The 14,560-nt window shown below is 53.2% G+C and overlaps 2 protein-coding genes across 3 annotated transcripts in view; one reads left to right on the forward strand and one right to left on the reverse strand.

The window, feature by feature from the left end:
- The window catches only part of LOC149852907 (BOLA class I histocompatibility antigen, alpha chain BL3-7-like), a 622,447-nt gene that overhangs the window by 555,751 nt on the left and 52,136 nt on the right, over positions 1 to 14,560 (reverse strand). The gene's annotated exons all lie outside the window — the stretch shown is intronic.
- The window catches only part of LOC149852930 (class I histocompatibility antigen, F10 alpha chain-like), a 49,665-nt gene that overhangs the window by 26,881 nt on the left and 8,224 nt on the right, over positions 1 to 14,560 (forward strand). The window lies entirely within an intron of this gene.

Raw genomic sequence — 14,560 nt, forward strand, 5'->3', positions numbered from 1 at the left:
CCTGGATCTGCTTCTCTCAAGGAACACCAGAATTCTCCAAGGCTTTTTGAGTTAAACTCCAATTATAGTAAGTTTTTTGTCCTAAGATCAATGAGTTCATCTTTGGCTAGGTCAATATCTTTGATACAGTTTATATCAGAGAGAAAAGGACTGCCGATCCATGGATCAAGTTTAATGTCATCAAGATAGAAATAACTTTTGAAAGAGTGCTGACATGTTTCCAGGTGTTCGCAGAGTTCTCTTTTCAAAGAAACTGACAGAGAATTTTGTATCTCACTGTGAACGAGCCTATCGCTCACCTGGCGGCTTGGTCCCAGTGTCCATTCTTCCTATCACCAGCCCCTCCTCTGGTCTCTCCGCACCCGCTGCCATGACTTTGATGTTATTTCCTGGTTCATTTGGATTTTTCTGTGCGGCGCGTGCAAGAGTGTCCGAAATTGAAACTGGTGGTCCGTGGCACTTGTGAGGGCTCCTCCTCCCCTACACCCTTGCCCGGTCCTCTGGGATGAGCATCCTTATCGCTCCCCTAAGCAAATCTCAGTCCTCCCTCACCAGAGGTTTCATAGTTTCATAGTAGCTAGAGTCGGAAGGGACCTAGGTAGATCATCTAGTCCGCCCCCCTGCCTTGGCAGGAAAGAGCACCGGGATCAGATGACCCCGGCAAGGTGCTCATCTAACTTCCTTTTAAAAATCCCCAGGCTAGCAGCCTGCACCACTTCCCCTGGAAGCCAGTTCCAGGCCCTAGCCGCCCTGACTGTGAAGTAGCGCCTCCTAATATCTAATCTAAACCTACCCTCCGCCAGCTTGTGACCGTTATTCCTGGTCACTCCTGGCAGCGCACGGGGGAACAGGGACTCCCCCAATACCTGCTGATCCCCCCATGACCAGTTTGTAGCAGGCCACAAGGTCCCCCCTTAACCTTCTCTTGTGGAGGCTAAACAGGTTCAGGTCCCGTAGCCTCTCCTCATAAGGCCTGCCCTGCTGACCCCTGATCATACGAGTGGCCCTCCTCTGGACTCTTTCCATATCGTCCACGTCCCTCTTGAAGTGTGGCGCCCAGAACTGGACGCAGTACTCCAGCTGCGGCCTGACCAGTGCCGCATAGAGGGGGAGGATCACCTCCCTGGACCTGCTCGAGATGCATCTGTGGATGCATGACAGGGTACGGTTGGCCTTCTTGACTGCCTCCCCACACTGCTGGCCCGTGTTCATCGTGGAGTCAATGACGACTCCAAGATCCTTTTCCGTCTCCGTGCTGGCAAGAGGGGAGTTCCCCAACCTGTAAGTGTGGTGCCGGTTCTTCCTCCCCATGTGCAGCACCTTGCACTTATCAGTGTTAAACCCCATCCTATTCTCATCCGCCCACCGTTGCAACCTGTCAAGGTCAGCTTGTAGCCTATTGCACCCTTCTAGTGCCCCCACATCCCCCCACATCTTAGTGTCATCAGCAAACTTGAACAGGGTGCTTTCTACCCCCTCATCCAAGTCACTGATGAAGATGTTGAACAGTGCGGGCCCGAGGACCGAGCCCTGGGGGACCCCACTGCCCACGTCCTTCCAGGTCGAGAAGAACCCATCCACTACCACCCTCTGGGTGCGGCCCTCCAACCAGTTAGCGACCCATTTGACTGTATGGGCATCGACACCACAGTCTCCCAGCTTTTTGATGAGGACAGGGTGAGAGACAGTGTCGAAAGCCTTCCGGAAGTCCAGAAAGACTACATCCACAGCAACCCCTGCGTCTAATGATTTGGTGACCTGATCGTAAAAGGCCACCAGGTTGGTCTGACAAGACCTGCCACTGATGAACCCATGTTAGTTGCCCCTGAGCATGCATTCCCCCGCAAGGCCCTCCTGGATGTGTGCCAGGATAATTTTTTCAAAGAGCTTACCCGGGATTGAGGTAAGACTAACTGGCCTGTAATTTCCCGGGTCCTCTTTTTTTCCCTTTTTGAAGATAGGGACCACATTGGCCCTCTTCCAGTCCTCCGGCACCTCGCCAGAGCACCACGAGTGCTCATAGAGCCGCGCCAGGGGTCCCGCAATGACCTCGGCCAGTTCCTGTCACAGAACCCTATGGTGAAGATCGTCTGGACCAGCGGACTTGAACACGTCCAGCCTCTCCAGAAGTACCCTAACTAACTCCTCGCTAACCCCTGGCCCAGGCGTGTCTCTCCCGGGGCCCGAGGGGGGCCCAGCAGGGAGGTGGCTGAACTGGTCCCTACTTAGGAAGACAGAGGCAAAGTAATCGTGAAATATGTTAGCTTTGTCATCTGGCGTGATGACTAAGTTGCCCATCGTGTCCTGCAGGGGCCCCACATTACCCGGGACCCTCTTTTTACCCCCTATGTATTTGAAGAAGGACTTCTTATTGTCCTTAATCCGGGAAGCTAGTCCTATCTCCATCTCTGCCTTGGCCCTCCTGACTGCCCCCCTACATCCTCGGGCGACTGTAACATAGTCCTTCTTGGTGATGACCCCATCCCTCCATTGGGTGTATGCCTCCCTTTTAGCAAGGAGACATTCCCGGATGCTCCTAGTGAGCCATGGGGGTTTATGTGCCCTCCTGCTCCCTTTGACCCTTGTTGGGATTACCTCCCTTTGGGCATGGAGGATCGTCTCCTTAAGGAGCAACCACTCCCCTTGGACATCTGGCTTCCTTCCCCTCTGGGTCCTCAGCGCTTCCCCAACGATCTTCCTTAGCTTGTTGAAGTCAGCCCTCCTAAAGTCTAGGGCTGTTGCCTTGCTGCAGCCCTTTGCCACCTTATGCTGGATGGTGAATTCCAGCAAGCGATGATCACTGTCTCCCAGGTGGCCCATCACCCGCAGCCCCCTCACCAGGTCGTCACCTGTGGCCAGCACCAGGTCCAACAAGGCGTCTCCCCTGGTGGGGCTGTGCACCTCCTGGGTTAGATGGAGGTCCTGCACTCTGGCTAAGAACCGACGTGAGCGGTCAGACTTGGCTGACTGCTTTTCCCAGCAGATGTCTGGGAAGTTCAGGTCCCCCATGATGACCACATCCTTAGCCCTCACTGCCTCTGTGAGCTGACCTAAGAATTCCTGGTCGAGCTCTTCTCCCTGGTTGGGAGGTCTATAGTAGACTCCCACCGTTAAGTCTCTCTCCCCTGGACTGCCTTTTACTCTAACCCAGAGCACCTCAGAGTGCCCCTGCTCTATCCCCTTGCTAAATGACGAGGAAGTATATTCCTCCTTGATGTAGAGTGGTACTCCTCCACCTTTCCTTCCTATCCTGTCCCTCCTGTATAGCCTATAGCCCTTGACACTCACCGCCCAGTCATGCGATGAGTCCCACCACGTTTCTGTGATCCCTACTATGTCAGGGCTGGTGACAGCTAGGAGGAGGGCGAGTTCCTCCTGCTTCTTCCCCATACTTCGAGCATTTGTGTAGAGGCATTTGAGGCCTCCAACGGTTGTGCCCACTGACCCCCTAGTCTCAGCAATGCCCCGTCCCCCATCACTTACCTGTTTCTCCCTTTTGACCATTGGTCTGGGCTCGCTGGCTGTTGCTGGGCCTGGTAGTTCATCGTCTCCTCCGCCCTCATCTTCCCCCTCCCCCGACGAGCCTAGTTTAAAGCCCGCCGAAGGAGGTTCACCAACCTGGAAGAGAACACACGCTTACCTTTAGGGGAAAGGTGGAGCCCATCCCATCCCAGCATGTCTCTCATCACGATGTGCCGGTCATGGCTGAGGAAGCCAAAGCCCGCCTCGAAGCACCATTCCTGTAGCCTCCAGTTGGTCTCCGCTATGCACATCTCGTGGCGTCTGCCTCGACCGCTCACTGGCAGGATGGAAGAGAAGACCGCCTGTGCGCCCATCTCCCTCAGCACGCCTCCCAGAGCATGGTAGTCCTCCATCAGGCGATCAGGGGCTCTCCTGGCCGCATCATTAGTACCCACATGGACAAGGACCATGGGGTAATAATCGGTGGGTTGGATGATGGACTGGAGCATCCCCTTCACATCCTGAATCTTCGCTCCGGGCAGGCAGTAGACCTCACATGCTGAGGGATCCTGGCGACAGATGGGGCCCTCCGTACCTCTCAGGATGGAGTCACCAATCACGATGACGCGACGCTTCCTCCTCTTAGGCCTCTTGACTCCCGCCGCCCACACAGGACATTGTGTGCGCAGAGTCTCCTCCCTGGTATCTTCCACTGCTCCCTCCTCCTCCAGGGCTGCCAGGGCCTCATACCTGTTCTCCAGATGGACAGGAGGAACTGGTGCCGCAACATGGTTAATAGCCCTGGCACGGGAGACCGTCTGCCACTCAGCAGTGGAGGGCTCATCCCGGGCTGCCCTCTCCTCAGTTGTACCACCCTGCAGAGAAAGAAAATACCTATCAATTTCCTCCTCTGCCTCACGGATTCCCCTCAGCCTGCTAACCTCCTCCAGGAGCCCCCGCACCTGTTCCTCCAGGGTCCTAAGGCGGATACCTACAGGACAGGTGCAGGAGTCCCCAGTCCCTGCCCCCCCAGACCTTGCCAGGCAGATCCCGCAGGCCAGGGGGTTGGAGGACGGCAGCCCCCACGAGGGCTCCGTCTGGGTGGAGGCCTCGGACAAGCCCCGGGAAGGCTGCGCCCCCCGGGCAGGGGCCCTGGCAGAACTCCGTGTCGACACCATCGCAGGAGTTCCTGCCCTTGCTAGCAGAGCAGGGGTCAGCCTCTGGGCCCCGCCTGTCACCCGCCGGCGCGAACGCCGCCGCAAACGCCGGCGCGCTCTTACAGACCGCGCCTGTTTGCGCGCTCTGTTCACGCGGCTCGGGAGCGCGGCTCCCTATCCGCTCGGCTAAGAGGGACCCGGGGGACTTCCCCTCCAGATCCGGCTCAGCTGCGCCGGCCCCTCAGTCTCTCAGCCCCACTTACCTTAGGGGGATCAGCTGCTGCTGCCCCCTCAGCTGCTCCGCTCGCTGCTGCCTCGGATCTCCGTCTAGGAGGTTCCGGCTGTTTCCTCCCCTGCGCTCTTATAGTGGGGTCACCGCCCGGAGTCCATCCACCTCGGCAGACCCCAGAGTTCTGTTCCACCGTCTGCCCACTGGATCCTGCGGTTCCTGTGCGCCCCCGTCACCTGACTCACCGCCGGATCCCCGCTTTCTCGCCGGGCGTCCCTGCTCGCTGTGCCAGAACGTCTGGGCTCCTTTCTGGGTGGTGCATATCTGCTCCTCTGCCCCCTTGCCAGCTGCCGGGGTCCATGCCAGCAGCTCAGGCTCCACAGCTCTGCACTGGGTGGAGTGGATCCGCCCCTCTGCTCTCTTGCCGGTGGCTGGGGTCCACGCTGGCAGCTCAAGCGCCGCGGCTCTGCGCTGGGCGGCGTGGATCTCCCCAACACTTCCGGTCCCGCTGCTCGCCGCCTCTGGTCAGATCCCTGGCTCTCTTTCAACCTTCCTGCCTCAAACGGGTACATGGAGCGGGTGAGTGGTTGCTCCGCCCCCTGCGCCCGGGCCGAAAGAGCCTCATGGGGTTCCCTAGTCCCGGTAACTCCTGGACACTCACCTCCATCTTGGTAAAGCACTTCCTCCAGCATTTGAAAGTTTGCAAGGATGTTGGCCTCTACTCTCTTCTTCCATAACTGCAGGTTAGCCAAGAAAGCTTGTAATTTTTCAGTAGCAACCATAATGGTGACTTCAGGACCTTCAATTGAAAGATTTATCTCATTCATATGGTTAAAAATATCTGCCAGGTAAGCCAACCATGGATAAAATCCTTTCTTTCAAAGTGTCCCCAGAGCGAGTTTTCTTTTTCTTTCAGAAAAACTGAAACTTCTGCCCTTAGTTCGAACAAGTGCTTCTAGACTTGTCCTCTTGAAAGCCAGTGAACTTCTGTGTGATAGAGAAGCACTTCATATTCTGCTCCCATTTCTTGACAAAATCTTAAAAATGCGACGATTCAGAGACCTGCTTCTCATATAGTTGAGGACTTTTATGGCTGTTGACAAAACTTCTTTCAGGGTTGTTGGAAGAGTCTTTGTTGCCAGTGCATGTCTGTGTAAAAAGCAATGAGTGACAACGACGTGAGGAGCTTCCTTTTTCACTAAAGTAGCAAAACCAGATGTATTACCAAGCATCGCCGGAGCTCCATCTGTGCAAAGAGTATGAAGTTTTCTTTCCAGTCAAAGTTTTGTTTGGCAAAAACACTTTTTACCGTTTCCAAAATGTTGACGGCCTTTGTAGTTTCCAAAAGGGACTCACAAAATAAGAATTCTTCTTTGATGGCGTCAGCATGCACATAGCAAACAAAAACAAAGTGCTGGCTACATTAAGAAATGTCTATAGTTTCATCCAGTTGCATACTGAAGGGGAATGGCGAGGCTGCCAATTCCTCAATGACCTGCTTCAAAATGTGAAAAGAAATATCAACTCTTCTAGAACGTATCACATCATTTGACAAGGAAACCCGGCCCCAATGTCTGAGCAGGCAGACCCTCCAGAGAGTCGACACTGGGCAGAGGGACGTGTCCATGGGACAGGTTCCCCATTGCAGGATGCTCTGCTACACCGTGCAATAGGTTAATAATCTGGTGTGCGTGGCACTGGGTTCAGCCTTCCTAGCTTTGGCCAACAATCCCTCTAGCCCAGGAAGATACTTGAGTTGTGCACCCCTGGTGTAAGAGGTGGCAACCCTAGCCACACCAGATCAGACATTTGTCATCTCACGGCCTCATATACACCGCCCTCATAGGTAGGTTTCCCATCCTGTCATGTGATGGTGACCATGAGGTCTCCATCTAAGAGGAACTGCAGCCTTGTCCTATCCCACTTCATGTCCAAGAGAAGCCTTTTGATCACGCATCTGAGTTACTGCCAGCTAGATATCTATCAGATCTTGAGTAGCTTACTCACAAGCATCTTCCAGAGGCTGGTGAGATCCGTTCTAGCGTCCGGCTGTTCCTGGTTCATGAGTTTTTGGGGGAGAGGGCCTTTTCAGATGTTTATGCTCCTCTGAGTCCCCCCGTCATGGCTCCAGCCTCACCTCATGGCCGAAGAGAGCCCCTCCTCACCTGTCCTAACTTATATAGCCCCTGTGACCTCATTCACCTGGTCCAGGGGAAGTCAGCCCCGGTTGGCTGCCAGCCAACCAATTTGAAATACATCACCTGTTACCGGGCAGATCCAGCCCACCAGATAGATGCCCCTCACCCAGGTAGCTGATGCCAGTCGCGTAGGCAGAGGGAGCAGGTTTCCCCCTCCCTCAGGACTGCAGCCAGCTCAGGTTACCTAAAGAGACCATGCAAGGATGTGGTCTCCTCTGCTGAGCCCACCCTACTGAAATGGTCACAGCACAGAGATTTTAATCACAGTGTCACAGGGCAGAGATTTTTCGGGAGAAACCAAGGTGGCTTTCTGCCACACTGGCAACCACACGTTCTACTCGTGGACGTCCCTGGAGCTCGGCCCCGCATCCGCCGTGCAGTGCTGCGCCTGCCGGGGGGAGCACAGCAGCCTGCCGGAGCCCTCGCTCACCTGAGGCGAGGACTGTGGGGGGGACACTGGGTGGGGAGCCCCTCTCTGGGAGCTGGGGAGGGACCAGCCGCAGAGAGGGGCCTCAGGCATCCCTGCCCATGGGCAGCATTCACGGCTCTAGCCCAGGCTCTGCTGCGATTAAGGTGCACGGCTCAGTCTGAGGAATGTCCCATGGCAAGGGGTTTCACACGCCGACAAGTTCACGTTCAGGATGGTGGAGGCTGAGCAGCAGTGGTCCATCATCCTGTCCCCGGAAGGTGCATCCCTGGTGCGTGGTGCCCAAAATAACTGCTGCCCACTTCTCCACCCTGCAGTCTCTGACAAGACAGACATCCTGTCCCCCTGGGTCCTGGCTGTCATCATCATGGCTGGGGGTATGATCCTGGTTGTCGCTGTCCTGGGCTGTGCCATCATCAGGAGGAAAAGTCAGATAAGTGGGTCCTCATGACAGCGAGGGAATAGGCAGCAGAAAAGGGAGGAGCAGTATGTACCAGCAGGGCACAGGGCCTATCTGGGGGGAGCTGGGGCATCCGGTCGTCATTGCAGCCACCCCCAGCAGCAGCGAGAGCCCAGGCAGCCTCCAGCACTGACCCGCAGCTCCCTCGCAGTCTGCGCCTTTGGCCACCACAGGGAGTTGGGTGCAGACGAGCAGACAAGTCACAGCATGGCGGTCCTAGAAGGGCTCCGCTCAGGGACCAGGAAGTGCCCTTACGTGGAGCCCTTCTAGGAATCTGGTGGCCCACAGCTTGCCTCTCCTTATCAGCCATGTGAAGGGGGGGCAGCACCCGTGGGTGGCAGCAGGGTGAGGACGGCCCTCAGGGCATTAACTGTGGGGACAGATGTAGCCTAAATTCCTGTCCAGTGGCTGGGGTGAGAACCGCTGGCTATTGAGGCCGGGGCAGGGGCCAGCCCACCCCCACCTGCTACAGCAGACGGGCTGCGCCATGGCTCTAAGAGGTGGGAGCTCCTTGCAGCGAGGCTGCCTGAGTCTGCAGACAGCCTGAGCTGATTGCTCCGGGTTGGGTCCCATGTGCCCCACACCCTGTGCCCTGGGCCTGTGCCACTGGCTGGGGCACCGGGGGCTCTGTTTTTGGGACACTGTCAATGGGTGACCCAGGGGCATTGACTGCCCTTGGACACGTCAGGGAGGATTAGCCCCTCTTCCCTCTTCATCTACAGTGATGGACCTTTCTCTGCCTGGCTTTCAGGCATCGCCCGATCCGGCTACACTCCGCCGGGAAGTGAGTAACATCCTGGTCCCTGTGGCGAAATGCCGGGCTAGCGGCTCCGGCACCGCTTAGGGGAGCCGCGGGCTTTGCGGAGTTGTGCGAGCGCGCGGCTTGTGGGGCGGAATTGAGGTAGCTCTTAGCCGCCCTCGAGGTTCGCCGAGTTGGCACAAGTAGACGACTTAGAGTAAGTAGTTAGTGTCTCTTAATCTATAGGGTGTCCGTTGGTTCACGAGGTTCCAGAGCCAGCCCTTGCGTTCCAACAGTGGAACAAGTCCAAAGCTAGGTGCGGCTGCCGGCTCCTTAAGTCCCAGAACTGGTCAACAGCTCATAACTGGGGAACACAAAGCAATACTGTAACACAGTGAATCGTTGTCAGTTGTCGGATTTCTGAGGCCTTTATCTTCGCTGGGATACGCCCAGGCGGGGAGGCTGAGAACCGGTCTGCGGGGTGATCAGGCCCACAGAGTTTTCCAGTTGTCGTCTCTGCTGTTTCCTGCTTTTTGCCTCTTTTATAAATGTTTGTTGGACTGCCTCTATGACACTAACTATAGTATACAGATAGGATAATTTTCTTCTACATAATTATTGCTAGGCAGATTTTCTACATAAGTTTCATTTCTGCAAAAATGACACTTTTAGATAAGAAATGAAATTTACAGAATGCGCATGTGTAGCTTAATGCCAGTGGAGAGAAGTACAAAGCGTTCATTTTGATTAACAGTCTACTTCAAGGTTACATAAATGTGAGAGTGCCGCGCGGCAGTTATACAGACAAGAGAAAATAATATAAAGTCTTTGCTAAAAACTATAAGACAGTTACAGTCCCATATCCCAGGACATTTGGGGTAGGGGGCAGGGGACCCTTGTCTTGCTGTTAGAAATACACAGCTTGCATCTGATAAGAAAGAAATACTGCCAAGGACCTTTTTTCCTTTCCCAGCCTTGCTACAGCTTTTCTTATGCTGATTGCAGTTCCTCCCCCTCATCCACCTTAGGAATGCAGGAGCCAAAATTCAATTAGCTGTGTCCTTGAAAAAGGGGGCAGGTTTTGAACTCTTGGTGACCTACTATAGTCTCTGAGCATGCTTAATTAGCTGATGCATATTTACCTCTCTGCCCTGCATACTTAAGTAGTTAATTATACTATACATGCAATGTATGTAGTGATGTAACCACATGTATGCTTGTATGAAACAGAAGTGAGCTGTAAGAGTTCCTGTTCCTGCACACGTGCCCAGGAGGGAAAAGATAAATATTCCCTACAAGATTCCTTTTTGGGTTCGGAGTAATCTGAGTTCTTGACTCTGCTCTGACCCTATTTGCAAATACACCTTTTGTGCCATCTAATGAGTGTGTGTCTGTGATTTTTGTGGCCTCCAGAGAAACGAACCGCTTTATGCATCAATCTGGTGACCGAGGCAGGACCTCTCTGGATCACCTCGGGGCTCAGTAACAAGACTGTCTCTGCCACCATGGGGAGTGCGCACCGAGCCGCCCTTTTGGGCTCGCCCAGGGGGTTTGAGACGTGAGTCGGGGTACCCGAGAGATTAAAGGCTCCTGTACAAAATTTTTGGTTTCTGAGGATGCCAGACACACATTCCGGCATTCTGATCGAGATCTCTGGGGTATCTGAGTGTGTATATGAATTCCGTTACCCAATTTGGACTGGATCCGGGAACAAAGGCGCGTTCAGTTTGGTTAAATACTGGGAAATCTTCGGCCTGGTTTTTTGTTGTGAACCGACTGTAACTAGGATCTTTTGGTATTTGGTGTGCATTGAGCACTCTCTTGTGGGCACTGGGTGTGGGTCGCTCCTGTGTAGAAAACTCTAATACGCCTTTTAGTTATAAGTTACAGAAGTTTAGTAAATTTGCAAAGCAGGCAGATTATGGAGTGAAGATGAAAAAGGGTGATTTAATTAAGTTTTGTCAACTCGAGTGGCCAACATTTGGGGTCCACTGGACCCCGAAAGGATCCTTTGTAGTAAAAGAAGTGATAGTTATCCATGAAATAGTTATGCAGAACGGATATTGGAATCAATTTCCTTATATCAATTGTTGGTTGTGGGTGGCTCAAAATCAGCCACCTTGGATTAAGAAATGCTTAGTAAAGTCTCATGTGATGGTTGTTAAAGGAAAGACTCGAGGAGGACCGCCTGTACTCCCTGAGTCTAATGAGGCGGGGGATTCTGAATTGGCTGAGTATCAGACCCGCTCTCCGGTCACCCTGTCAAGTAGTGAGGATGAATCAGACACCTCCTCAGGATCCAGTCCCTCTGCACCACCGCTCCCTCCCTCAGGGAAGCCACCACCAGTGTATCAAAGCATACTTAATGATTCAGAGCACGTGCTTCAGCCAAGTGCCCCATCTGAATCAGAGAATAAGGGCTATTATTTGCGCAAGACTGTAGAATCACGGCCGGTGCTGAATTGCCCGATGCGAGAGGTTATTGGAGAATGGGGCAATGCAACTTTTGTCTACACCCCATTTAGTACTTCAGATCTAATTAACTGGAAGAATCAGAGCCCCTCTTTTCGTGAAGACCCTGAAAAGATGAGGGACCTGTTTCGATCTATTGGGCAAACCCATCGACCCACTTGGGCTGATGTCCAGAAGATGCTTCAAACCCTCCTGACCCCGGAGGAGAGGAGATTAGTGTTGGGGACAGCAGAGCGCATTGCAGCAGCCAGGGTAGAAGCGGAGGGAGCTGCTAGTCGTACCTTGCGTGATACCTGCCCTGTTGAGGAACCGAGTTGGGATAATCATACTGCAGAAGGAAGAGAGCTCAGTGCATGGTATCCGGGGATTATAGTGGAAGCAATGGGGAAGGCAGTGCCTTGGGTTACTAATCTGTCTAAATTGTATGAAGTGAGACAGGGAAGAGAGCAGGATCCCTCAGCTTTCCTCGGGAGGCTGTATGAGGCGTTCCGCAGGTTTTCGGACCTAGATCCCGAAGCCCCAGATAACCAGTGCATGGTAGATCTTATGTTTATTGGTCAATCTGCTGCTGATATTCGTAAGAAGTTACAGAAAACTGAGGGAGGTGCTGGGAAACCGATTTCAGAGCTGGTGGTAATTGCATGTAAGGTATATGGGAATCGTGAGCAAGTGCAGGAGCGCAAGGAGGATAAAGAGGCTCAGCGACAGATGGCAGCGCTGGCAGCTGCTATAACTGGAGGTAACCCTGGAAAGGCTGGGATGCAGAAAGGGAAAGGAGAAAGAGTGGGAGCAGACGTTTGTCCTTACTGCAGGGAGAAAGGACACTGGAAGAGGGAATGCCCAAAGTTAAAAGAGAAGAGAGAGGGTGAACTGAGCGGTCACCTCATGCGGGCAAAAGAAAAGGGTGAGGACACAGAATGAAGGGGACGGGGATCTAAGACCACTACTCTTCAGGTTGGAGCCCGAGAAGATCCCATGGTAACCATTAGGGTTGGTGGCAAAAACTTTGAAGCCTTGGTGGATATTGGGGCTACATTTTCAATGATTCTAGAAACCCCACCCTGTGCAGGAACTAGTGAACAGCATTGTCTTGTGGAAGGGATTGAGGGAACGCAATCCCGACTCCCTGTTTGTAAGCCACTCCTCACCAAAGTGGGGGACCATTTGCTTGAGCACTCCTTTGTATATTCTCCAAGCTGCCCAGTTGCACTCCTTGGGTGGGACCTACTCACAAAATTGCAAGCTGAGATCTTTTTCAGAGACGACCAGATGGTGGTCCAGCTACCTGTCAAGCAGAGCTCGAACTATCAGATGGCTCTCCTGGAGGACCGGTGCCCTGCAGTAAGTTCTGAAGATCACATGACTGGAGTAGACCCTTCGGTATGGGCTGATGGAACCCCTGCGCGAGCTAAGTCGGTCTCCCCGGTAAGGATCATACTCAAGGATGGGGAGGGGCCCGTTCGTGTAAAGCAGTATCCACTCAGCTGAGCAGCCAGAGCTGGACTCAAACCGTTAATAGAGAAATACAAGAGGTGCGGATGGCTAGTGGAAGGGTCCTCACCATATAATACCCTCATTCTTGGAGTGCCGAGATGGGGTCTCATACAGACTGGTACAAGACCTGCGAGCATTAAATAAGAAGGTCCTTTCAGACCATCCTGTAGTCCCGAACCCTCACACGATTTTGACACAAGTACCAGGGCAAGCTGAAATATTTTCAGTGCTAGATTTGAAAGATGCTTTCTTCTCCATTCCCCTTCACCGAGAAAGTCAAAAATTGTTTGCTTTTGAATGGGAGACCCAGATAGTTTCCATAAAGCCCAACTCATGTGGACAGTTCTTGAACAAGGATTCATAGCAGCCCCCCATATTTTTGGACTTGCCCTTCAGAAGGACTTGGAGGAGTGGAAGGGATCACACCCCGCAGTGACTCTCCTCCAGTATGTGGATGACCTGCTAGTTGCAAGCCCAAATTTGCAACTCTGCGAGGAAGCCACCAGGTCACTGCTAAACACCCTAGGGAAAAAAGGATATGAAGTCTCTAGAGAGAAAGCCCAAACTTGTCAGCCTCAAGTCACATTTTTGGGACATAAGCTCTCAAAAGGAGTATGAGCCCTGAGTGCAGATCGCATACAGGCAGTCCAAGGTCTAGCCTCACCTAAGTCCCGCGAGGAGCTGCGGGCATTCCTAGGGCTAACTGGGTTCTGTCGACTATGGATACCAGGTTATGGTGGGAAGGCTAGACCACTGTATGAATCCCTGACTAAGGAGAGTCTCACTAAATGGAAATGGACTAAAGAAATGCAGCATGCCTTTGATCTGCTTAAGGCAGCATTAACCCAGCCCCCTGCCCTGGCCATCCCAAATAGTAAAAAGCCATATCGACTGTATGTTCATGAGAATCGAGGGGTTGCATCAGGGGTGCTGACGCAGCCATCAGGCCCAACTTGGAGACCCGTGGGATATTATTTAAAGGTTCTAGATCCAGTTGCACTCGGGTGGCCAGCCTGTCTTTGGGCTGTGGCAGCCACAGCAGTGGTTGTCGAAGAAGCCCAGAAGATAGTCATGGGTGCGGACATGGAAGTACACACCCCACATGGAGTTCCCCAGATTCTCGGGACTGAGGGAGGAAAGTTTCTTAACCCCTCCAGACAATCACAGTATGAAATATTTTTGCTCTCTAATCCAGGACTTACTTTCAAACATACTACAGCCTTGAACCCTGCAACCTTGCTGCTGGAGCCAGGGAAACCGACGCATGACTGCCTTGAGGTCCTGAATCAAACCACACAGGTGCAGCCTGATCTTGCTGAGGACCCAGTTGAAGACCAGATGCTGAATACTTCGTAGACGGCTCCAGCTCTGTCATCGATGGAAAAAGACGAACAGGATGTGCAGTGGTAACCTTGGATAAGGTAGTATGGAGGGAGTCATTGCCGAGCTCATGGTCAGCACAGGCCGCGGAAATCACTGCGCTCACCCGAGCATTACAGCTGGGGACAGACCAGCGGGTTAATATATACACTGACTCTCGCTATGCTTTTTCTACAGTCCATGCGCACGGACTATTGTGGAAAGAAAGGGGTTTCATTACGGCCTCTGGGAATAAAATTGCTAACGGCCCACAGATTATCAAGCTACTAGAGGCACTACACCAGCCTAAATAGGAAGCAGTCATTCATGTGCGGGCCCATGGGAAGGCTGCTGAGGAAAAGCATAAACTTGGAAACACAACGGCTGATGCGGCAGCAAAAGAAGCCACATTTATTGGTGGAGAGGTGGAGGAAGTATCCAGGCAGGCCTTGTCCCATGTCAGATGGCCATACGTCCAGGATTTAGTCCCGCAGTATTCCCCTGAAGAGGATAAATTTGCACAGAAGGCGTGTGCAGGAAAGAACTCCCAGGGGTGGTGGATA

This window comes from Crocodylus siamensis, chromosome 15 (genome assembly GCF_052110815.1).
Source record: "Crocodylus siamensis isolate JL-2025a chromosome 15, ASM5211081v1, whole genome shotgun sequence".
Taxonomy (NCBI): domain Eukaryota; kingdom Metazoa; phylum Chordata; order Crocodylia; family Crocodylidae; genus Crocodylus; species Crocodylus siamensis.